The sequence below is a fragment of the Dromiciops gliroides genome, chromosome 2, assembly GCF_019393635.1.
Source record: "Dromiciops gliroides isolate mDroGli1 chromosome 2, mDroGli1.pri, whole genome shotgun sequence".
NCBI classification, from domain to species: domain Eukaryota; kingdom Metazoa; phylum Chordata; class Mammalia; order Microbiotheria; family Microbiotheriidae; genus Dromiciops; species Dromiciops gliroides.
The window spans coordinates 696,143,434-696,168,638 of NC_057862.1; the positions used below are offsets into that span (position 1 = coordinate 696,143,434).

The 25,205-nt window shown below is 50.2% G+C and overlaps 1 protein-coding gene across 2 annotated transcripts in view; it reads left to right on the top strand.

The window, feature by feature from the left end:
- The first annotated feature begins 1,086 nt into the window (after positions 1–1,086).
- Positions 1,087–25,205, top strand: part of KCNS3 (potassium voltage-gated channel modifier subfamily S member 3) — a 49,640-nt gene continuing 25,521 nt past the window's right edge. Inside the window, exons 1-2 of one of the 2 annotated variants that reach the window (XM_043986753.1) lie at positions 1,087–1,233; positions 4,545–4,676. The gene's annotated coding sequence lies outside the window, so the exon portion shown is untranslated. The remainder of the gene's footprint in view (positions 1,234–4,544; positions 4,677–25,205) is intronic. The other variant, XM_043986752.1, reaches the window with a different exon arrangement.

Below are 25,205 nucleotides of genomic sequence, written 5' to 3' on the forward strand. Positions count from 1 at the left end.
GAGAACAGCCGATAAAAGGTTAGAATTCTGTTTTCTGAAGCCAGGCCATAGTTTCCAGGAACGAAGAGCTTGGCTTTTAGCATTGGGCCAACCCCTTCACTTGGCAGAGGAGAAAACTGAGGCCCAGAAGGGGAAGGGACTGCTTCACGGTGTCCCAGTGAGAGTTAAGGCTCAAGGCTGTATTCCCTCCGGGTTTTCCGATGCCGGCAGGCATTTCCCGCAGTGCCTAGGTGCCTCCCTCTCCCTGCTCCCTCGCGTGTTTGACTGACACACGTGTGTCCACAGGCGCCGCGCGAGGCACCCCATGCACTCAGCTACAGACTCCCGGACGAGCACGCACACACACGCACATACACCGCCCACAAACACTTTCACTGACACAGACATAAGCACTCTTTCACGTTCACGCACGCACTCACACAGACACCCCTCTCGGACACAACCAGACGCACGCACGCACGCACGCACTCACACACACACACACACACACACACACACAAACACACGCACACTCCCTCGTTCAGCTCACACGCGCGCACACTCACAGGTGAACGCGCGCACACACACTCATACTCACAAACACCCCCCCATCAACCCAACTAACACACACATACATACAACACTCTCTGATACACATACATTCTCCCACCCCCACACCCCCCGCCACACACACACACGCACACACACACACACACACACACACACACACACACAAGCTCAAAGAGCCGTGTCCCTGGGAAGGGGGGTGGGGGAGCTCCGAGCCGGCCCCCCCCCCACCCCTCCCCCAGTCCAGGCTGCACTCCCCTTTTCCCCCTGTCGCGGGCTTGACCATTCGGGAGGGGCGGGGCGGGGCGGGGCGGGGTGGGGGGATCCCGGGCCGGCTGGGAGAGGCGGGGCTGAGACTGCGGGCGGCCAGGGGGTGGGGCCGGGGAGGGTTTCGGCGATTCGGGCCAATGGGAGGGCGGCTGGGCCCGACCCCGCCCCTCCCACCTCCTCCTGCGCAGCCCCCCCCCCCCTCCGGTCTCCCTCCCTAGCTGCCCCCCGAGACGGGCGCACGGACATACTGCCGGGCAGAGTGACGGTCTGGCGGCTGGCCGGCTGCGCTGCGCGGGGCTGGGCTCAGCGGCCGCCGCCGCCGCATCCAGGAGAACTTGCCGCGGGGCGGGTGGAGGGGCCGGGCTCCTGGGAGCCAGAGCCCGGACACTTAGGTCTAGGACCCTCTCCCAGTTCCAGGTATGTGTCTCCCCCCTCCAGGTGTGTGTCCCAGACGCCGCCGGACCTTCCTTTCCTCCTTCTGCCCTCCCTTCTTTTCCCTCCCTTCCCTCTGCGGGACCCCCCAACTTTCCCCCTTTGCCCCGGCTGATCTCGGAGCCAGGGCTTCCTATCCCTTGTTCTAGGACGGACCCACCTCCGCCGGGAGGAAGGCAGGCGGCCCGGCCGGGCGCAGCCCCCTATGGCAGGTGAGCAAAGTGAGCCCGAGGCCGGGAGCGACTTGACCCGGGTCACCTGTCCGGGAAGAGAAGCCTGGGCGCGGGCTCCTGCGCCGTCCTCCCTTCCGAGCAGGGCGCCCCGGCTCCAGGCAGCCGGCGCGGAGTCTCGCAACTCCTGGACCAGGCTGGCCCCGGGGCCGGGTGCCCCCTTCCCAGAGTGCCTGTTGCTTGTTGGGGTGAGGGACAGATGGGGGCAGGCTCCGGAGTGGGGCCTGGAGCCTGGAGCCTGGAGCCTGGAGTCCGAGACTGCTGCTGACATCAATTAACCCAACAAGTCCGAGGCAGCACTTGCCTAGGGGCAAGCCAGGGCGTGCCCAGCCTGGCCAGGGGATGCCCCTCCGGCCACAGGCTTGGTGGCCAGGAGACTGGCAGCTGTTTCAGGCCTCCCCTCCCTAGCACCCAGCAGGCCCGCAGGAAATGAATGATTCATAGCACCCGTGGTATGTCCAAGCCAGAAGGGAGCTTAGAGAGCCTTTGGTCCATTCCCTCTGCTTTTACAAATAGGGAAACTGAGGCTCAGAGAAGCGAAGTCATTTACCCAAGGTCATGGAGGTTGTAAGAGGAAGCAGCAGGCTTCTGAAGCCCAGTCAATGCTCTTTGCCATCCTCCCAGCCTGGCTCAGTTCAACTGAATTTTCCAAGTATCAATGAAATGCCTGCTGGGTGCCCACCAGGTCAACTTGAGGCCCTCAAAGCATCTATGGAGACTAGTCAAAAAGAGGGGTGTGTATGTGTGTGTGTGTGTGTGTGTGTGTGTGTGTGTGTGTGTGTGTGTGTGTGTGTGTGTGTGTGTACAGGGGGAAGAACACAGGCCTAGTACAGTGCAAGCAAGTCAGACTTTTGCAAGGACAGCTCCTACACTTGCTCTCAGTGGGGTTCTGGGGCAAATCTCTGTCCCAGCCTGGGCTGGAGCCAGGCCAGATGGGCTCTGAGGTCCTGCTCAGCTCTAAATCCTGTGATCTTGGGGATGGAAAGAAGCAGATGGGGAGAATTCCAAGATAAGTGTAATAGAGAGTCTGGGGAAAGCAGGCACAGCACTCTAGGGAGAAAGAACACACAGAGGGCTCTTGTTGTTGAGTTTGGGGAGACCATTGTGGGCTTCCTGGAGGAGGGGAGCCAGGAAAGGCGATCCGGGCCGGGTTGTCTAGGCTCTGGCTCCGGTTCAGGCTGAACCAGTCGTCCACGAACTTCCACTCCCAAGCAGGGATCTAGCTGCTGCAATGCTGGTACTGTTGAGGGCAGGGGGACACAGAGCCCCCCAAAGTCAGAGGGAAGACCATGGGTAGTTGAGGTGAGGGTGGGGAGCTCTGGACCCTAGGCCCTTGGAATACAGAGCGGCAAGGGAACTTGGCATCTTTTAGTACAACCCTGGTTTTTAGAGGCCAAGAAACAGCCTGGGAGAAGTCAAGTGACTAGCTTAAGGTCACAACTTTGTCAGTGGGGGAGCTGGAAGGTCTTGGGAAGTTCATGTGAATTCTCATTCTTCTTTTTGCTAGAGGGGTGGAGGGGAGAGAGGTTTCTTTCTGGGGGGTCCTGATGGAAAGTTGGGAGAGATTGTGGGATCAGAATGGTGGAAGCTGGGAGGGACCTTGGTGATCATCTTATCTCCCCTTCCCTGTTTTTCATAGAAGGAAATGAAGGGTTGTGTGTGTGTGTATTGTATGTGTGTGTAGTTTAGTGTGTATGTGTGTGAAGTTCAGTGTGTGTGTATAGTTCAGTGTGTGTATGTGTGTGTGTAGTTTAGTGTGTATGTGAGTAGTTCTATGTGTGTGTGTGTGTGTAGCTTAGTGTGTATGCGTGTGTAGTTCTCTGTGTGTGTGTGTGTGTGGGGGGGCTGCCCAGCTCCAAATACTCTTGGGGAAGCTGGGGCTCTGCCTGGGTCAGCTTCCTTTTCCCAGGCCCTGCCAGGTGCTCTGTACTGCTTCCCCGGCAGTGCCAGACAAATCAGGAGGACCCTGGCTCGGGGCTCCATGCTGTCTGGTCAGTGGCAGCTGGGGATCTGAAGGTTTCTGCGCAGGGGCCCTGGGCAGTGGCCTGGGGAGGCTGTTTGTGGCATTGCAGGGCTTCCTCCCAGTTCTCTCCATGTCCCCCCCTTTGCATGTAGAAGCTGTTAGCGCCTCCCAGGTAGCCAGTGGTTGGGGGGGGAAGGCATGAGCAGACACCAAGCCAATAGTTTGGGAGTTTCCCCCCCTTTCTTTCCACAAGGCAAGCTCAGGATATGGGAGAGCATAGAACTGAAGAGCCAGGTTTTATAGATGGGGAGGCAGTTAGGAAGGAGCTTTGGAGAGAGGCCTGTTCATGCCCCATCACTTTATATGGGGAAGCAGGACCCGGGTGGGGGCCAGAGGAGGGACTTCCTCTAGGTTGAAGTCACCCACTGTAGGAGGATTTTCAAACCCCCTACTCAAGGTCCTAACTTGCTGGGAGGGATAGAGACCAGGAAGCCCTCAGAGCACAACGGAGCCTCTTTCCTGTGTCCCTGGAGGAGCTGTGAGGCACAGGGGCCACTTCTGGGCCCTCTTTCAGGAGTCCTGAGGATCCGGCAGAGACTCAGAGCACCTTGGGAGACCAGAGACCTGACCCTCTCTATGGGATCATTTGCCTAAGTGATTTGCATGTGAACTTAATCGGAGCCCATAAACTGGCTCCTGCCCTCCCCTCTCTCTGCAGCTTGCAAATCGGGGCTGTGAGCTTGTCCTCAGCAAACAGGAAGAAGCAGCTGCTTGCTGGGCCATCCCCTGAAGAGACTCTTCGCCCTTCCCTCCCTCCTGGCCAGCCTCAGGCTCAGGCTCCTCCCGGCTTCTCCCTCAGGCAGGTTGGGGACTCAGGGGTATGACTTCGACCCTCACTTCTAACCACTCCAGAAGGGAGTTCACTTGTCCATAGCTAAGGTCCCTTTCAGCTCCAAGTCTGACTTCAGGGGCAGGATTCCAACAGAGTTCCTCTGACTCTACCACCCTGCCTGCCTTCCTTTGTCTCCCATTTCTTCACATTCCCCTTTTCTCCCCCATGACCTAGAAGGCTTATTTACCACCTCCCTCCTTTTCCTCACCAGGAAATATGTACCAAGGAAATAAAAGGTCCTCACACCCAAACAGAGTCCCCGCTGTAGAGAAGAGATAAACCCTGTCAGTCACAAGGCCCAAGACTCTCCTGGGACTCAGGGAGCCCACGGTCTGTCTAACAGGTGAGATGACTTGCAGACAAGTCTCTACATACAACATGTGTGTAAGGTCATGTATGTAAGGTCATGGAGTGTAAGGTCATGTGTGTAAGGTCATGGAGACCCGGGTTCCAGGCCCAGCTCTGCTCCTGACTCCCTGTTCAAGCTTGAGGACACCCCTCTCCCATGTGGGCCTCAGGTCCCTCCTCTATCAAATAAGGGGATGAGCAGAGAGGACCTCCAAGAGCCCCATCCAGCCCTGGTGATCTGTGACTCTAAGGAGGGAGTCCCCGGTTGACAGAACTGCTGAGCGTCTCCTCCAGCCCAAGAAGGACACTCTCCGTTGTCTTGATGACTAGCCAAGGACTAGAGATGTAAAGTTTAGACGCAGGTGACAAAACCAGCTGAGCTCAGTGCTGCCAGAGGTTGGGATTGAAGTCAGGGACTTTGCCTTCCTGGCACTCGAATACCCGCAGTACCTGCCTCAGGTGGGCTTCTTTTGAGGCTCAGACAAGATGCTTTTTCTAGGACCCTCTGCAAACCTTAGGGGAGAGCTATGATATAAATTCATTATCCTGATGATTGTACCTGGGGGCCTCAGAGATCATCTAGTACTATCCTCTCTTTTTGCAAAGGAGGAAACTGAGACTCAAGGTGAGAGGGAGAAGACACTTGCTGAAAGTTGAACAGAAGTAAGGAGCAGAAGCAGAATTCAAACCCAACCCTTCATCTATTAGTCCTGCAAGTGATGAGGAAGGAAAGGTTGTGTATTTCTAAAGAAAAAACAGCAGGGCTGGGGAGAGGTATGACTGTGTATAATCCCTGTGGCTCTCCCCCAGTGGCTTGGGTTGGTCCCTGAAGAGCTGCCTTGGGGTTCTATGGTTTAGCTTTAAATTAGGGGGTGCATGGCTGGACTGGAAAGCAGGGCATTTCTCATTGTCTGAGTAATTCTTTTTTTTTTTTTGGCAGGGCGATGAGGGTTAAATGACTTCCCCAGGGTCACACAAGTAGTAAGTGTCAAGTGTCTGAGGTCAGATTTGAACTCAGGTCCTCCTGACTCCAAGGACCAGTACTTTATCCACTGCACCACCTAGCCACCCCCACTTTTTTGTTGTTGTTTTTGAGTAATTCCTTTTAAAATGAAGTTTTGCCCAATTTGTTGAGGAATAAATGAATGAGAAAGTATCTCCCAAGCCCTGGTGATATGGTACTAGATGCTGATACAAAAAGTGAGACCATCCCTGCCCTCCACGGGCTGTCATTCTAATGAGGGACACAATGCTTGGAGGATAGGGGTGGCCAGGGAGGGGCCTTTGATCTGGGACTCAGAAAGATGGTCATGTGACCCACTGGGCAGTCATTTGGTATGCCCTTTCCCAAAGTGATGGTGCTATCGATTGGCTTCTTGTGACCAAGGAAAGAGGTGGAAATCAGGTCAGGCAGAGGATGTGTATAGCGGCAGGGCTGATGGGGGCTGGCTGCATGGAATGGAAAGTGTGGTATGCTCTGGGCTGTAATGGGCTAGGCGTTATGTTCACACAGGTCCAGGGCAGCTCCAAGTGGGAGAGGTGAGCGAGGTTGGACAGAAGCTGAGGACCCCTCCCCTCCAGGAAATGTGCTGTGCACACACATTTTAAAAGGAGCTGTGCTCGGCACACATCATCGCATTGGACCCTCCAAGTATCCCTGCGAGAGAAAACCTGTTATGCTGATTTTGCTCATGAGGAAACTGATGTTCTATGAGGTTGTGACTTTCCCAGGATCACCCAGCTAGTGAGTGTGGGGCAAAGGAGGTGGAAGCAGTCTTCTTGACACTGATTCCTGGGCTCTGGCCACTAGCCAGCCTGGCCCTCCCAAATGGGAGGATTTCGAGGATTTTAGAGCTGGGAGGGCCTTGAAAAGGTATCTAGTCCATCCCTCCCCACCCCCACTTCACAGAGGAGCAAGGCTGATAGAGCCATAGATTTAGAGCTGTCGGGGCTCCTGAGGTCACCTAGCCAGCTTCCTCCTCACTTCACAGATGAAGAATCCACAGATTCTAAGAAGCACACATGAGGAGGCATCAGGGCACAGCCTGTGCAAAGGGGTGGAGGTAGGAGATGGAATGGTGACTCTGAGAACAGCTGTTAGGCCCATTTGACTGGAGCAGAGTGCAAAGAGGGAGAATAATGTGAAGGAAGGCTGACAAGGAAGGTGGTAGAATGTTAAATGGGAATTTAACCCAAGAGCGATATTCAGGATAGATAATCAATTCTGCTGTCGTGAATTTTAAACATTTCAAAGAAGAATGTGACCATTAGTATTTTTTTTACCCTCTAAGTACGTTTGTTTTGTTTGAAGAACCAACAATTGTGAGAATTGGAAGGAACCTTAGAAATAGCTTGATTCCTTCATTTTACAAAGAAGGAAACTGAGGCATGGAAAGATTATACTGATTTGCCAAATCCAGTGAGATCAAGTGTATTGAGTGGTTTATTTCTAAGCCATCTCGAGCTATGCAAAATTCAGCCATTGTTACTGTTATTATTGATGTCACTGGCACCAGTCACTGACTAGACAGATATCATGTCTTTTTAAGTTGTTCTGCCTTCATACCCCCAACTCACAGATGTATGTGTGTGTGTGCACACAGATATTTGTAGTATGGAATACTATTAGCAGAAGTGTCTGGGATCTCTCTCTCTCTCCTCTTTTTGGTAGATATGTATGTATGTATACATATGTATGCATGTATGTGTGTATATATGTATGCATGCATATACATCCACAGACATACATTTCTTTTTCTAGTCCTCCATCTATTTACTTAATTACTTCTTTTTTTGGTGGGGCAATGGGGGTTAAGTGACTTGCCCAGGGTCACACAGCTAGTGTCAAGTGTCTGAGGCCAGATTTGAACTCATGTCCTCTTGAATCCAGGGCCGGTGCTTTATCCACTGCGCCACCTAGCTGCCCCCCTTAATTACTTCTTTATCTCCTTATTTATTTCAAGCCTGGATCTCATCCTGATGAGGGAACTCGTGCTGTGTCATTGCTTCCAAGAATGCAAATGTAGAATTCTCCTGTAATATCTGGTCTTAGAGAATTGCCCAGGCCCCTGGGAAGTCTCAGGTCACACAGTCAGGCTGTGTCCCAAGCAGAACTCGAATTCAGGCCCTCCTGCCCCTATGCCCTGCTGCTTCTCATTTGTCTCTGTTGCTTTGTGACTCCATACGTGTTGGTGCATGTGAGGAACTCGCATGATTGAGGAGACAGAGGATAAAGGTGACCAATACTTTCCATAAGGACACCGCTGCAGAGGTGGCCAGTGGGCTCAGGTGGAGAGGTAAGGATTTTAACTGGCAGAGGTGAGGAGGAAAGAGATGCCAGATGTGGAAGCTGGGGCAGCCTGTGTATCCTCAGCAAAACACATGCATGTATCTATCTGTGTTATTGATGTAAAGAGGGGCACACAGTCTATATGTACATACAGACATGCACATTACATTGGTGGGGAAAGAGACAGGCAGACAGAAAGATATAAGGAGAGAGAGAGACAGAGAAACGGAGACAGAGAGTACAAAGACAGAGAGAAACTAACAGAGACACAAAGACACAGAGAGACAGAGACAGAGACAGAGACAAAGGCACACAGAGACAGAGACAGAGATACAGAGACAGAGACAGAGAAACAGAGGGAGACAGAGATAGAGACAGAGATACAGAGAGAGAGACAGAGACAGAGATACAGAGAGAGACAGAGATCACAGGGCAGGGGAAAACCAGTGTCCCAGGGAACAGAAAGCTGGAGAAGGAAGGGAAGTGACAAAAAAAGGGCCATCAGGTTTGGCCAAAAGGAGATCGTGGGCAGCTTTGGGAAGAGCCATCCTAGCTACCTGGTGGGGTTTGAAATCAGATCGCTGAGATCTGAGGAAAGGGAAGTGGAGGCAGCAGATGCAGACACGTTTTCTAGGAGTTTGGCTGAGTCTGGGAGGGGAGCCTGGGCTGTGAGCGTGGGCAGGCTCCGGCCTCTGGTGAGGGACTTTTGTATAAGGATGGGAAAGACTTGACCATATCCACTGGCAGTAAGGAAGGAACAAGTCGATGGGGGAGGCTGGGGGTGCAGAGACAGCGCATGAGGGTTTGGGGTTCGATATGCTAGAGAAGCTGATGGAGGATGGGATCTCGGGCCTGGTGAGGAGAGGGGCTTGCTTGAGGTTAGACTATGGAAGAGGAGGAGACTGTCAAGGCTGAGGACAGTAGGTCTTGAGATGAGATGGGAGGGGAAGAAGAAGGTGTCCATGTTGTATGGCCTCAGTTTTCTCAGTGAAATAAGAACTAAGGGGAGGAGGCTGGGGAGCCTGTTGAGCAGAGCCAGAATGCTCTAATAAGCTTTGAGCTGGGGCTAGGAATGCCTTCAGTGGGAACGTTGGCCCCTGCCCGCAGGGAGAGATCCAGGGTTGGGTTTTGGCCAGAGAAGCAGGGCGACAAGACCAGGGAGCCAGGGCTCTGGCGTGGAGTTGAGTCAGCTAACTGTGGGATCAGCCCTGGCGAGGAAAGGGAAGTGAAAGCAGGGGTCCTTCCTCAGGCCTGAGCAAGGTCTGGCTATCTGCCTGATAACCAGAGAACAATCATTGGAATGTTATCATCGCTTTGGTTCTGGACTCTCTTGGAGGAATGGCCAGGCGTCCAGCCAGCCCCCTCCCCACACTCAGCAGAGCACTCGAAGGAGAGACACTTCTGTAGGGCGCTGTCTGTCTGGGACCCTGGCTGGTGGGACATCTGTTTGTCTCTGGGCTTTGCTGAGATCTTCGTCCTTGGTGTCCTCATCTGGCCTTGCTGCTCTGCACCCACTCCCGCCTCCTTGTGGCCACCTGGGAAGTGCTGGACAGCTCCCGGGCTTAGCTCGGTGTCTTGCACATTTTAGGCACTTGGTGACTGGCTGAGAAGGTAGGATGACCTGTGAGTGCAAACAGGGATTGTAACTGGGTGGGGAGAAGAAAACTCCTTGGCCTCTGTGACCTTTGACAAGTGAGGAGACTTCTCTAGAGCAAAGCTTCTTAAACTGTGGGTGGGGATCACTAAAAATTTGGCAGCAGATGTTTGATTTGTACACCTATTTTATATACCTATATATCTGGGGTTGTGGAAAACTTTCTGGGGCAAAAAGGAGTTGCGAGTGTAAAAAGTTTAAGAAGCTCTGCTCTAGACAATGTTTGCCTGTAGATCGGTGCAAGGGGAAACTGAGGCAGCCTAGGGAGCAGAAAAGACTTGCCCAAACTCACACAGCCAGGATTTGATGCCAGGTCTCCTGACCCCAGACGCAGTGAGTGCTCTTTCCAGCTTTTCTAGGGGGTCAGGGAGGGGCCTGGGCTCTTGTCCATTCTGTCTCCCTCCCCCTCAAGAGTTAGCTTTGCTAGCTCTCTCCATAACAATAACAGCAGCTCCTGATTTTATGGGATCCTCTGAGGTTTGTTCAAGAAAAAGAACAATGGAAGCCAAATGTTCAGGCAGAAAGGAGAGATTGGCCATGCCCTCTACCCCAGAGATCACGTTCCTGCCCTGGGCCATGCTGTTCTCACGGGGCCCTCCTCCCCCGTGCCCCATCCAGCCTTCTTCCTGCTCTCGGAAACCCAGCAATCCCAGCAGTATTGCCGCTTCTCCTGGAAGATCCTGTCAATCTTGATTTCCAGAGGGCTCCACTCTCCAGCCCTGGAACTCCCTGCCCCATCCCTGGTCACCATCCCTCAAGCTACATCATCTCCAGCACTGCATACAATACTTGGCACACAGTAAGCACTTAATAAATGCTCTCCATGCATTCTTTCTATATTCACAATGAGGTAGAAGCCAAATGTCATTACTCCCATTTTAGAGGAGGAAAGTGAGGCTGAGACATTAAGCGGCCCTTTGCTGGTCATGCAGCCCACACTGCTTGAGCTGGGTCTAGAATCAATGGGCATTCTGAGGTGGTTCTTTTTTTTTTTGTGAGGCAGTTGGGGTTAAGTGACTTGCCCAGAGTCACACAGCTGGTAGTCACACAGTGTCAAGTGTCTGAGGTCGGATTTGAACTCAGGTCCTCCTGAATCCAAGGCCGATACTTTATCCCCTGTGCCACCTAGCTGCCTGTTCTTAGGTGGTTCTTAATAGCCAGGCACTGTGCTGAGAGAATACCGGGTCTCCCAATACAAATGTTGTTCTTTTTTTTTTTTTTTGGTGAGGCAATTGGGGTTAAGTGACTTGCCAAGGGTCACACAGCTAGTAAGTGTCAAGTGTCTGAGGCTGGATTTGAACTCAGGTCCTCCTGACTTCAGGGCTGGTGCTCTATCCACTGCACCACCTAGCTACCTCTACAAATGTTCTAATATTCTGTGAAAACTCCTGTCATTTAACAAAGATTTATTTAGCTCTTACTATGTTCAAGGCTCTGTGCTAAGCATTAGGGACAAAAATACAAGCCAAAGGTAGCCCTGTCCTCAAGGGGCTTACATTTTTTTTTTGGGGGGGGGACAATGAGGGTTAAGTGACTTGCTCAGGGTCACACAGCTAGTAAGTGTCAATTGTTTGAAGCCAGGGAGTTTACATTCCAATGAGGAAAGATGGCCCCTGAAAAGGAGCTAAAAGGCAGGGGAGGGGGCAAGGGGGGGGTAACTGTGAGGTGTGTGTGGGAGGCAGTGGCCAGGTCCTGGATCCGATGGACAATGTTAATAAAGTACTCAGTGCTGGTCACAGTGTATTATTAACTACACAGTAGGTGCTTAATAAGTATTTATTCCCTTCCCCTTCCCCAAATGCCTCATAGATTTAGAGTTGGGTGAGACCTCAGAGGTCATTGAGTCCAGCCTTCCCATTTTGACAGAAGAAGAAACTGAGCCTCACGAGAGAAAGTGATTCATCCTAGGTCACGCAGGTGGTTAGGCGTATGGGAGGATTAAACCCAGGGCCTCTGACTCCAAAGGCCTTTCTGCAGCACTGCGCTGCCTCCCAGCAGGGTCAGCCTAAGTGATGTCCGAATTGCTGTTCAGCCTCCCCGGGTCTCCCCGGGCAGAGAACACTCACTTGTCCTGGCTCTGCTTCCTGGGATGTTCCACCCCCAGGTGTAGGACCTGGACAGTCATTCTCAGGTTGGGGTCTGAGAGTCAGCTCTCAGACTAGAGTATTTTCTTATGTGATAGCATTGGCTTTTAAGCGTGCTCATTTTCCTCTTTCCTGCACTAATGTCCTTCTCCCTTGTCTATGGTGGTTCGGACACGCCTCCAGGTCTTGGAGCCCAGGCTAGGGAGGACAAGCTTGGCAGAGCCCACCAAGCTTGGATGGCTGAGTATGGAGGACCTGGTGGAGACGCTCGTCAGCCACTGAAGCAGAGGAGGTGCCTTCTTCGGGCTAGCCTCTCCGTGAGCCTCTGTCCTTGGTTCTGGAGGGCATGGAATTGGAGGTCCTTGAAGGTGTGACCCATGCCTATGCTGACTCTCTGGGTCTAGCCATGAGGAAGTTTTCCTGATAATCCTGCCTTGCTCTGGGTTGGGCTGCCAAGACCACGGTCTAAATATGGGGCCTTAAAATGTCTCCCGTGAGTTACTTGAGGTAAAGAATTTAATTGGCCAGAGGGTGGTTGAAAAATGTGGTTTGAAATCCTGGCAAGGTTGCTTCCTCTCCCTACCTTTGAGGCCGATAAAACACAGCTCATCAGGAAAGTGTTTTTCCTGTTTGTTTCAGGTTTTCTTTGTCAGGGGAGTAGTGAGGGAGTTACTGTTGTTGGTTGTGTTGGTTATTCCTAACCCTAGTTTTAAAAGTCTGTCACTTTAACAGCCTTCCCCATTTGAAAGTTAATTTATCGGTGATTAATTCTGGAGCTGGAGGGGACTGACTCCAGTGGACTCAGGTATGGGCCCAACCCATCCCAGAACAGGGGTCGCTGCTTCAACATCGCTTACAAAGAGCCATCAGTCTTTGGCTTGGAGCTCTTTAGTCAGGAGGAGCCCATCGTGTTGGCATCCGGGACCCCTTTGGCAGGCTGGTGGAGCCCAGGGACACCTTCTCAGAAGAAGGCTTTTAAATACACTAAGTAAAACCACATGATTACAAAGAAAACCAATTACATTGAAATGTACTCATCAAACCCAACACAAGCCCAGGACAGACCAACAAAGATAAGCTCACAGATGCCAGGGTCAGACCCCTGCACTCTCCTGGACCATCTCTTCCACTTTGGGACAGTTTTAATTGTCAGTGAGTTTTCCCTATTTTGAAGCTGGAAAGAGGGAGGGGCTGGCCGGTGTCTCAGACTGAGGGACCCTCAGTTAGGCAGGAACTGGCTTCTGCCTCTCTTTGTGTCCCTGGTGCTTAGCATCCAGCCTGGCATCTAGTAGATGCTTAATAAATGTTTGTTGCCTCACTGATAGCCTGGGCAGGACTCAAACTTAGGCTATCTCTCTGCCAAGATGGTGGGTTCCCTTTGATTGGAGGTTTTTATTTAGAGCCTGGATGGCTGCTCCTCGGGGATGTTAGAAGATCTAACTGGTCAGGGGTAGGAAGAAGACTGGAGAGGTCCCGTCCAAGTCTGAGATTCTTGGAGCATGGTGCACAGAGAGTCAGAGATGAGAGGGACCCAGGAGATCAGTCCCATCCTATCCACTCCATCACAGTTGAGGACATTGAGGTCTGAGAATGGAAGTGAACAGGGTTCGCCAATCCCATAAGCCACCACACTTCCTACTGTGGCACAGTGCCTCAGAGGGTCTTTTCAGATCTGAGATTCCTTGAGTCAAAGGTTCTTATACAAAGATCAGAGAAACGAGTGTCTGCAGGTACCTGTGTTGTGTTTCCCATCTCAGTTTGATTTGTTTGTGGCATCACGATATTCCCTTTCATCTAAGGCATAGGACTAACTTATAATAGGGTCACCCCATTTTATGGATGGGAATACTGAGGCCCAGGGAGGGGAAGGGGCTCTGCAGGTGACCACATATCAACGAGTTAGTGAAAGAAGCACTGGGGTCCAACTCTCTGCTTTGTCATCCTGAGTTGTCTTAGAAATGAAGAGGGCTTTTCTTTCCAGAGATGATTGGTGTCTCATGTCCACAAGAGCCCCTCACTGACTCAAGCTTTGGACTTGTCCCATTCTGGACCAGATGAGAGTGAAGGTGAGGACACCCCCCTCTTTTCCTCCTGGTCCTTTGGCTTCTTTCTTTAGGCCTTGTCTTAGACTCTCACAGGTCATTTGGCTGTGTTCCTGGTTCTGTGTCTTAGTCACTCAACAAACCTCTAGTAAGGGCTTACTTTCTTCCCACCCTCTGGTAGGGGCTGGGAAACAAAGAAAGGAAAAAAAGTAACTCTGTTCCCTTAAGGGGCTCCCATTGTAATGAGGGAGAGGATGAGCAAGCAGCTGTACAGAGGAGACATGTCCAGGGCCAAAGGGAGACATTCTGGGAGGACACCCTGGGTTGGGGGAGGGGGAGAGCTTTCTGGACCCCACCAAGGCTTGCCCCCTTTCCTTCCTCTTCCCCCTTCCTCCCTCCCTCCTGACCTCCCCAATTTCCTTGGATTTTGTAGATACTTTTACAGGCACAATGTTGCCTCCCTCAGTGGAATGTAAGCTTCTTGAGGGTAAGGACTGCTCTTACAGCTTTCCTATCTCCAGCACCTAGGAGAGTGGCTGCCACACAGTAGGGACTCAATAATTGCACGCATTTATTAGGTGCTTGCTGTATGCCAGGCCCTCAAGAAAGTCATACACTTTCCACACTAGGGGAGCTTTCTCTCTCTGGGCCTGAGTTTCTCCCCTGGTAAATTTAGGGGATTATTTTTGATTTCTGAGGTCTTTCTCAGCCTAAAGCCAGCATCTATATCCATCCTCCTTCTCTGGCTCTGTGATCTCACTAGGAGGAGGAGGAAGGAGGGAGGGGGAGGGGCAGGGGCAGAGGGGGTAGGATGCTTCCTCCCCCTCCCTCCCCTCCCTTCCCATACTCTGAACTTTCTGCATCTACATTGTTGTTGCTTTAAGAAATGCCAAGCAAGCTTCCTCTGGACTCAGAATCCCCTTCCCAGGCCCTGCTTTGCTTTCCAAGAGCCTGGTCATAAATCTGGCAGGTATTTACGGCCTAGGGAAGGCAGAGGCCCTGTCCTCTCTTCTGCAGAGAGAAACTGCTTAGGAGAGGATCCTGCTTGGCCAAAGTGGGCAAGATTCTCGCTGGCTGGAAAGGGGAGGGATGTGTGAGTGGGAAGGGGAAACCCCCCCGGCCTTGGATCCCCTGAGACCAGAGCCCTCGGGCTACCCCTTAGGACCCCTTGCACAGCTGAGCCCCTGCCCAGCAGCCTGGCTTGCAGAGCCAAGCTGGGGTGGGATCACACTTGGTTGTCAGATTTTCCTCTCCCCCAACCCTGGAATCTCCCCAAAGGAGATGGATCCTGCCTTCTGTCCCTCTGTCCATCCTTCCCTCCTTCCTTCCTTCCCTTCTTTGCTCTCCCCTCCCTCCTTCCCTTTTTCCATTCCTTCCTTCCTTCTTTCGCTCACGCCTTCTCTCCTTCCTTCTTTCCTTTCTTCTTTCCTTTCTCCCTCCCTTCCTTCCCTCTTTCCTTCCTTCCTTCCCTCTCCTTCCCTTCTTCCATTCCTTCCTTCTTTCTTTCCCTCACTCTTTCCTTCCTTCCTTCCTTCCTTCCTTCCTTCCTTCCTTCCTTCCTTCCTTCCTTCCTTCCTTCCTTCCTTCCTTCCTTCCTTCCTTCCTCTCTTCCTTTTTTTCCTTCCGTCTGTGAGCTCAAGCTGAGAATATAGGTAGAGTTGGAAAGTTCCAGAATGGGGAAGGCCTGATCCCAAGGGGTCAGAGCAGGATCTTGAGCAGGAGGGACCTCAGAAGACACCTAGTCCATCCTCATTGTTTTACAGATGAGGTCCAGAGAATCACATAGGCACTAAGTGGAAAAGGCAGGATCTGAACTTAGGACCTGTTGCCTCCAGCTTGTCTCATTTTCCTTCTCTTAACAGCAGTGCTTGTCTTCAGAGTGGGGCAGAATACTTTTTCCTCCTTTTGGTCAGGGTATCATGAAAAGGACCCCACCTTCCTTTTGAGCTTTGGAAGGTCTGTGAGTGACTGAGGCCATGTGCCACAGTGAATAGACTAGACTTGGAGACAGGAGAGGCCTGGCTTCAGATCTTCGTTCTGACACTTCCTAGCTTTTGTGACCCTGAGCAATTCCCTTGACCACTCAGCCTTCGCTTCTCCATTTTCAACATGGGTACAATGACCACACCTCCCTCCCAGGGCTGTGGTTATTGGGCCTCTTGGCAGAAGAGATCCAGGGCCCAGTGTTGGGCTCCTCCCTCCCTCCCCAGGGAGTCTGCAGCAGCCTCAGCCCCCAGTCCCTGGACCTTGTCCCTTCCTCTCCTCCTGAAGCACTTCTAACCTTCATCCAGGCCCATCCCCAGGGAGGCTGGGGGGGAGGGGTCACACCTTTCATTACTCTCACTCTTTAGGCGTCAAGAAGGTTTTCCTTGCCCTTTATTGACCTTAATTGTCTTTATTTCTACCCTACCCCCACCCCAGAGCCAGCCCTGGTAACAAACAATAAAAAAGAAAGAGAAAAAACCAGTAAGCTTAAAGTGACCTGGGCACCAAGTGTGACAGTGAAGGGGATCCTTAGCCACCAAGACACAAGAGAAGGGTGTTTTCTCCTCCTTTCTCTGGCACCATCCTAATGACGCCAGGTCGGGTTGGAGCAGAAGCCCCAGAGACCCTTCTCTGGCCTCGATTGCGGGACTTTTGGGAGGCCTGGAGAAGTAATGGGCAGTGACTTGTGCCGGGTCAGAGCTGCAGCTGATCCTGTTCCTTCTGAGCCTGAGTAGAGGAGCAGGGCGTGAGTCTCCCCCACCAGCCTAAGTAACATCCGTGCAGAGCAGGTCCATCTTCCCCTTTATCCTTTTAGTCCTAATTCATTCCGAGAAACCAGAAAGTGTGTGGCTGTTTTCCTGAACATTCAGAGAGTCTGCTGTGCCCTTGGTGGAGATTTTATAGCTCATTGTCTAAAGGCCTGAAGACATTAAAAATCCTGCAATGCTCCATTCTCTTGGAGAACGATAAGGGGAGAGGAACGTTTATTTTAAGGATCTCGGGCAGAGCTGATAAGAGCAAAGACACAGGCAAGGGCTGGGAGTGAGGAGAATTCAGCAGGCAGACAGGTAGTGGCAGCCCCAGCAGGGACCTTAGATACCCCCCAGTCCACCTCCCACATTTTACAGAGAGGGAAACTGAGTCTTAAGGTGGGGTGGTGGAGGAAGGGGCTGACCCATGATCAGACTGCTAGGGTTGGAGGCCAGGTCCCCTGCATCTGAAGCAGGGCTCTTGTAACCCCTCTTGCCCTTTTTATCCTCCTGATGATACCGCTCCTGAGCCCCCTTTGCCCTCTGCTCATGCCAAGTAACTCATTCAGCCCCGTAGTTATTTGTGGCAGGGATTCAGATCCTGAAGCTCCCTGGGGGCAGGGATGGGGTCTCCTTTGCTCTGTCTCCTTCATGGGGTTCTTCCTTCCCATAGTTGATACTCATTTGTTTGAATGAATGGGTAGATGATTGAAGAAACAACAGGCAGATTGAGATCAGATGCAACTAGCAAGGTGCTGACATTTACTCTGTAAATCAATTATTCCAAATTAATTTCCTCTAATCCAAGCCTATATAGAGCCACATCCTTGGATGGTCTTTTCCAGGGTGATTGTGCCATATTTGCATTGTTCTTAAGCAGGAGGTTTGTGTAGACACCATGGAGACCTCATCATTCCATCCTCTCATTTCTGCCCTTCCTCGCACATGTGGGGTTCCTCTAGTTTGGGGGACAAGGAAACTTTCCCTTCCAGTCTCTTTTAGTTCTAACCCATGGTTTCCCAGTTTGCCAAGAGATGGCCTGGGGCCATGTCCAGAACTGAACCCAAGTCTCCCGATCAGACTGAGGATCTACTATTTACTAGTTGTGTATCCTTGAACAAATCTCTTCTCCCTGGATCTCCTTTTCCTTTTCTCCAAAATAAGGAGATTGGACTAGATCACTAATGTCTCTCAGCTCAAATTTTAATCTTAGTTGAATGAGAAATAGGCGATCAGTCATTCAACAAGCATTTATTAGGCACCTACTATGTTCCAGGCACCATGTTATCCTTGGTTTGGGATACAAAGAAGGGCAAAAAATGGTCCCTGGCCTTAGGGAACTTGAAGTCTAATGGAGGAAACAATATGCAAACAATTCTGTACAAATAAGACGATTTTGTACAATTTTGTACAAATAAGAAATGGGAAATAATCAACAGAGAGAAAGCGTGAAGATCAAGGAGAATCGGGCAAGGGCTCTTACAGAAGGTGGGATGTTAGCTGGGAAGGAGGCCAGGTAAGCTTGTAGGCAAAGCAGAGAGTTCTAAGGATGAGAGTAACCTTTCAGTCAGTGAAGGTAATGATGGTTAGGGTACAGTAGAGGGGAATTAAACTCACATATGGATTTAGCTAAATGGAATAGTAGACATACTGCTGGACCTAGGGTCAGAAGGACCTGAGTTCAAATTCTACCTGAGATATTTACTTAGCTGGGTGACCTTGGGCAAGTCACTTAATCTCTGTCTGCCTCAGGCTCCTCAGCTGTAAAATGGGAATAATAATGTCACATACCTTAAGCTCAAATGAGATAATGTGTAAAGTGATAAAAAAGTTGGCTCTCATCTTCATCTTCATGACCACCATCATCATCTTCATCTTTACCACCATCACCATCACCAAGAATAAAAAAGAGGGCAAAAGCAGTTCAGCACAGACAGCTGACACATCCCCTGAGCCTGACCACACAACTTTGCAGTGCTCTACACCTATCATCCTTGGATTGTGCCAAGGGAGGGCTTGGAGAGTCTTTTCCCCTCTATTTTCTTTCACTGACCCTCACATGGAATGATCTAAAGTTCTTCCAGCTCTGACCAGCACAATTAAGGACAGCCACAGGGCAATGACATTTAGTCTTCTGGGAACTGCCTGCTTCTAACAATGTAGCCCAAGTCACACTTTCTTTCCTCTGAGTGTGGACTCTCATTGTCCACTAAAATACCAAGCTTTTGTCCAGACAACTTAATACCTGCCCTCATCTTATACTGGGGCAGTTGATTTTTTGGTCCAAGTAATAGATTTTTCATTTATCCCTAGGAAATATTATCTTATTTAGCTTTAGCCTGTCAAGATCATGACTTTGCTGTTCAGTGTGGTAACCATCTCTCCCAGCCAATCTTTGCTGTTCCTTATAGATGACAATCTATTTCTTGACTCCAGCCTTCATATAATCTCTACCTCCTCATCTCCACATCCTGGCTTCCCTGGATACCTTCAGGACCCAGGTCAGCTCCCACTTCCCACTCTCCCCTTCCTTCACCTTCTAAATCCAGTCTCTGGTTTCTATCCTGATAATGAGAAAGATGACAAGGATGAGGATGAGGATGGTGGTGGTGCTGATGATTGATGATACCTGTAAGGTAGGTAGTACCTTCCTTCTGAGATTATTTTCTATCCTGGATAGAACTTGTACTTACAGAGTTGTTGCATGCTTATCTCCCTCATTCGACTGTAAGACTCTCTATGGTAAGGGGCGGGTGTTTTTTAACCTTTCTTGATATCCCCAAGACCTAGAACTGTGGCTGGTATAGAGCAGGTGATTAATATATGATTGTTGATAATTATTAGTACTTTCATCCAAGTCACTCATAAAAGATAGGGTGACAAGATAGGGTGAAGGATCGATCTCTGGGACACTTCACTGGAGACATCCACTGAAACTTGACATGAAGTCATTAATGACCACACTTTGGGGCAGGCCAGTCAAGCAACTTCAGCCAGTTCTAAGGTCATCTGGTTATACTATCATCTATCTCATATTGCTCCACTTTGTCCACAAGAATAGCACAAGAGATTCTTAAAAGCTTTATTAAAAACTGGGCAAATTCTATCTACTGTTATTCACTAAGCTACCAATTTAGTAATGAGAGAGAGAAGAGAAGAGGAGAAGAGAGAAGAAGAAGAAGAAAGAAAGAAGAAAGAAGAAGAAAGAGAGGATATATACATATATATATATACGGAAACCAACAGAGACAGAGAGAGACACACATACACATACACATACACAGAGACGAGACGAGAGAGAGAGAGAGAGAGAGAGAGAGAGAGAGAGAGAGAGAGAGAGAGAGAGAAGGTTAGTGTGGCATGACCTGCCCTTGTTGAAGTGGGGCTGGCTTTTAATGTTTTCTTGTGGCTTATAGTAATTTGTAGTTGCCTTGTCTCCTTAGTCTCCTGAGCTGTAAGATGGGGAGGATGATGCAATGGGTCTTATTACCCCATTGCATTGTTATGAGGCTTACATGAAGTAATGGTTCCAAAGGGCTTTGTAAACCTTCAAGTGCCCTAGAATCGTCTGTTGCGATTATTCTTGTAGTTGTCATTGCTGTCGATGTTCCCACTCTCAGACTATGAACTCCACAAGGATGGAAGCTCAATGTTGTTTCTTCCATTTGTGATGTTTAAAATCTAAATGTGTGGTTGCCTTAAAGTAGCAGCTTTAGCACCAGTTTTTGGGCATTAAGCATTTGTTAAAGCATACAGGTATTAGAAAAAAGAGGACACATGGAGTTAAGGAAAGGTCTATCTAGCCTGGAGTTCCAGCCTGGTCCGGTTCTTCCTCAAGTCCTGCTTCAACTATGAACTCCCCCAGCAAACTGAGTGTGGAAGCTTTTTATAGGTCTGGAGCATGGGCGGTCCTTACACACTGCTTCAAGCTGATTGGCAGGCATCATCCAAATCCATTGGTTCACTGGATCTACAATCTAGTTAACTTGAAGTAGGCTAATCGGCAGTCAATCACTCTTACTTAATTCAATCAGTTTAGATTAATCTCCAGGTGGGCCTTTGAGTATATGCTAAATCCCTTTATTTTATCTCACCTGGCACCATTGGTCAGGACACCGCTGATCACTGAGTTTCCCCCAGATCTCTTGAGAGAATTATGGGATATACAATGGAGGTAGCATAAAGGAGGTATTTGGGTCTTCAAGTAAATGTAGGGATACAGAGTGGTTTTGTGTAGAGTGGGTCTGGAATCAGAAAAACTTGGTTTCAAATCTCTCCCCAGATAATTGCTAGCTATGTGACCCTGGCCAATTTATTTAACATCAGTCTGCTTTAGGTTTCTCAATGAGGGGTTGGACTTTATGGCTCTAACCATTCCCCCCAACACTACACATATGATCCTATGAAGTGTTTATTCTTCTTTACTACTTTAACACGAGTGAAATTCTTTAATCAACTTACAATGAATTGTAGCATGGAAGACACTGGTTGGCTGAAGGGTCAGCCTTTAAAAAACTGGGCACTTTGGGGGCAGCTTGGTGGTGCAATGGATAAAGCACCGGCTCTGGATTCAGGAGGACCTGAGTTCAAATCCGGCCTCAGACACTTGGCACTTACTAGCTGTGTGACCTTGGACAAGTCACTTAACCCTCATTGCCCGACAAAAAACTAGGTGCTTTGTGGGGTGTCTGATGAGACAAAAGGAGTATCCTCTGCAACTGAGGCAAGAGTTTCCTGTGGGAGAAGAACCCAGCTCTTGAGAGAGAATAACTGCCCTCTACTTACATCCATTGGCATGACAGTTACTCAGTGGATCAACTCACCCAGTGGGGCATGATGGATCCAGCAGAATGAGGCACCCGATAGAGACATGGTGTCCAGGAGAGGAGGGACTATAGGTCCCTGAAAAGTGCCAACCCCCTCCCCATCTAGCATGGGCTATAAATTGTGCAGATTCCATCTGCCCTTGTCACCTTTATGTTACCATCATCCTTATTTCACCAACCAGTCCTTCTTCCTTGGCCAGGATCATGCTGAGAATGGCAAATTCCTCATTTGTTTCATCTATCTTTTAAAAGAAACTTGAAGCCACAAAATCTCCATTCAGAGAGGAGAGAACCACACACAGATGCTTCATGTTGGTCGGGCCAGGAATAAGGACTCAACCTGTTATTTCCCTGGTCTGCCCAGATGAGCAAACTCCTTCCACTGATGCAGACCAACATCACGTTAATTTATACTCTCAGTTGCCTAGAGCACTTAGGGTTAACTTCCTTGCACAGGGTCATGCGGCCAGTAAATATAGATGATAGATGTGTGTATAAGAATATAGAAATCTATGGTCCTCAAAACTAAGGGAAGGAGTCCATAAGAGAGGGGTCAGCCAGAATCCTGAGGAGAAGGGAGCCAAGGAGCCTCAGGGTCTCCAGGAGAAAGGGAGCTCAGTGGTGTTCACTGCTGAAGAGAATCCAAGGAGTTTGAGGACTGAGTAGGGGGAGAGGTCATGGGATGAAGTAGCTAGAGATTGTGGGTGATCCAAAGCTTCTGTGGAGAGTTGGGTTCTCTCCAGGAATGAGTTGCTTTTATCATGCAGTTTTCTACTGCTGAACAAATCCAGCTCATGTCTTTCTTCTCTTGTTAGTCAATGGGCAGGCCATCACACTAGGGAGGAGAGGTGCTAATCAGGCCAGGGTCTCTTGTCTCAGTTCTAGTTGGGCCAATTAGTTTTGCTTTGGGCCATGGCCAAGATCGAACCCTTACTTAGGCTGGCTGACTTGGAGCAGTTCACCCTTGGTTGGAAGGTCCCATGAGTATTCTCAGCTGTGTATGACAGAGCAGCTTCCAGGCCAAACCCTGTGTCTGTGACTCAGCTGTGATGGTCTTGGAATAAGAAGACGTGGGTGAGAATCCATGCGCTGCCAATGGGCACATTTTGAAAATCTACCTATGTGACCTTGAGCAAGCTGCTTCATTTCCTCCTTGAATCAAAACAGGGGGTGGATCCAATGACTTCTGAGGTCCTTCCTGCTTCCATCTTGATTCCATCCCTTCCTGCCCAGCCTCACTCTCTCCCTTCAACCTCCCCAGCCCTGCTGTGTCCTCTTGGCTCAGGTCTGGTGTGGTTAGGCTTGGCATTCAGGAAGCTTCTCTCCCTTCTCTCCCACTGTGACTCACCACTCCTCTTTCATCCTACACACTGCAGGAATCCTTCTGAGGAGACTTCCAAGAAGGGGGCAGCCGGGCACAGGTAAAAAGGCCTGTGGGGTGAAATAGAGTTCAAGGTTTTGGGATCATCGGCAATAGGGGCTCGTCCATTCCCCAGTCCCCAGCTCATGGTGGACATCAGGAATCAGCTAGAATTGTAAGAAGGTTCCTTATAGCACTCATGGAGGGCAGTGCTTCCTGGCTCTCAATGGTCCTGGGAGGCAAACCAAGGCCAGGTGTTGCTGCCTGGAGGATTTCTTTTTTTTTTAATTTTTATTTTTTTGGTGAGGCCATTGGGGTTAAGTGACTTGCCCAGGGTCACACAGCTAGTAAGTGTTAAGTGTCTGAGGCCGGATTTGAACTCAGGTCCTTCTGAATCCAGGGCCAGTGCTTTATCCACTGCGCCATCTAGCTGCCCCCCTGCCTAGAGGATTTCTATCCTGGGACAGGCTGAGACTCAGCAGTTCATGGTATCTAGGCTGGTGCTGCCTTTGCCAATTCCCTTGAGGCTCAGGGAGGACCTCAGATCCTGGGTATGCTCTCATCCTGAAGCTGTGAGACCCCAGAATCCTGGTTTCCATGGGTTGCTGGGGCCCATCCTTGGGTACTGAACTTTTCCATGCTTAGCTGGGCTAGTCTTTGGTTAACAGTCTCTTGCTGGCTCATGCTCAAAGTCTGCAGCTACAGAGAACACAAGAAATATTTGAAAAGAAGAGCCCTAGGCTGGGCATGGAGAGAGAGAGAGAGAGAGAGAGAGAGAGAGAGAGATAAAGATAAAGCCTGGATCTGCCAGCATTCCTGCCCTCCCAGAGCTCCCAGTTTAGTAGGGGCCCACCCAGACATGTTGGGACATTGATCACATTGGGAATGTTTAACCTGGAAGAGAGAAGAATCAGGCAATGGAACTATTTTAATGTATTTGAAGACTTCCATAGTAAAAGGGATGGGAGCTGTCCTGATTGGTAGCACAGGGTGGTGAATAGCAAGCCAACCTCGGTTCTGTCTCTGGGCACAAACTGGCTATGTCATCCCAACCTCTGTGCTCTAGGTACCTCTCAAAGACAGGAGCTTGTAGAGAAGGGCCTGACCTGCACTGGGAGCTGGAATCTTCTCATTTGTAAGTGTCCCATACTGAAGAAATGACAGTTGTGGGCCCCAGTCCTGTCTTGTGGGTACCCACGGGGCTGAACCAGGGGCTGTGGCAACAAGATCCAGGGATCAGATTTAGGACCAATCCCTTCTGTCAGAGCTCACCCAATGGGGAATGGTCACCGGGAGAGATCTCAGGCTCCCCTACTTGGAGATTATCATTCAGAGGATGGATGACTACTTCTTGAAATGTTAAAGTGGAAATTCTTTCATGTCTGGGTTGAACTCAGTGCTGCTGATGTCCTTCCTCACTCTCAAGTTCTGTGACTGTTTAAATGTGAGGTAGCCACAGTGCTGGGGAAGGCTCAAGGGGGTCAAGGGATGCTGCCTGGAGGTGGCAGCAAAGGGGTGGGGCTTTAATAGATGGGTGTTCAGGGGCAGCTAGGTGGCACAGTGGATAAAGCACTGGCCCGGGATTTAGGAGAACCTGAGTTCAAATCTGGCTTCAGACCCTTGACACTGACTACTATGTGACCCTGGACAAGTCACTTAACCTTCATTGCCCCACAAAAAAAATAGACAGGTATTCAGGTGAAGCTCAGACACAGCTTCTGTGTGCAAACCCAGGATCACTTGTATACCACAGTCAGGACTAAGAAGAAGAACTATTAGCATCTATAGGATATTTTAAGCTTTACACATAGTATTTCCTTTTATTCTCACAACACCTACCTGGGAGATAGGTGTTCTTATCATTTTATAGATGGGGAAACTGAGGCAAAGTGAAACTAAGTGACTTGTTCAGAGTCAGACAGCTAGTAAATGTCAGGCTAGATTTGAACTAAAGTCTTCCTCATGCCAAGGAATTAGAGGAGAACCTGGAGGGAGGGTTGCATTTGAGAGCAAAACAAATACTTTAAGGATGCTGCTTCTAGTGCTTTCTGACTCAACTGAAAAATGACTGGTGCTATAGAGTGAAGGGAAATGTAGGGAGGGGGAGAGATAATGATGATCAGTGTCTACAAAGAAGTCTTGTAGGTTCTGGAGAAAACAGAGAACCCTTCTGGGGAGGATGGTCAGGGAAGGCATCCTGAAAGAGCTGGCATTGGACCTGGGCCTCAATGAGTGGGTGGCATGTCATTTGGTGAGGTAGGGACTGCAGGGAGGGCATTATAGGCCTAGGAGCCAGAGGGAGGAATTTGCCTCCATGTCGAAAAGCTCTGGGCTGTTTCGGTTTTCCTAGAGTCCTGAGGATGGAGAGAGGAGTGCTGGGAGAGGTCTGGCAAGTGCGTTGGTCTCAGTTTGGGTAAGGCCTTTGCTGCCTGGATCACAAGGTCGGACTTGATTCCCCCCGGCCAGTGCCTTTCACAGAGTGGGCACTGAGTAGGTGCTTGTTGAATGCCATGGAATAAGCCATAGGGAGTCAT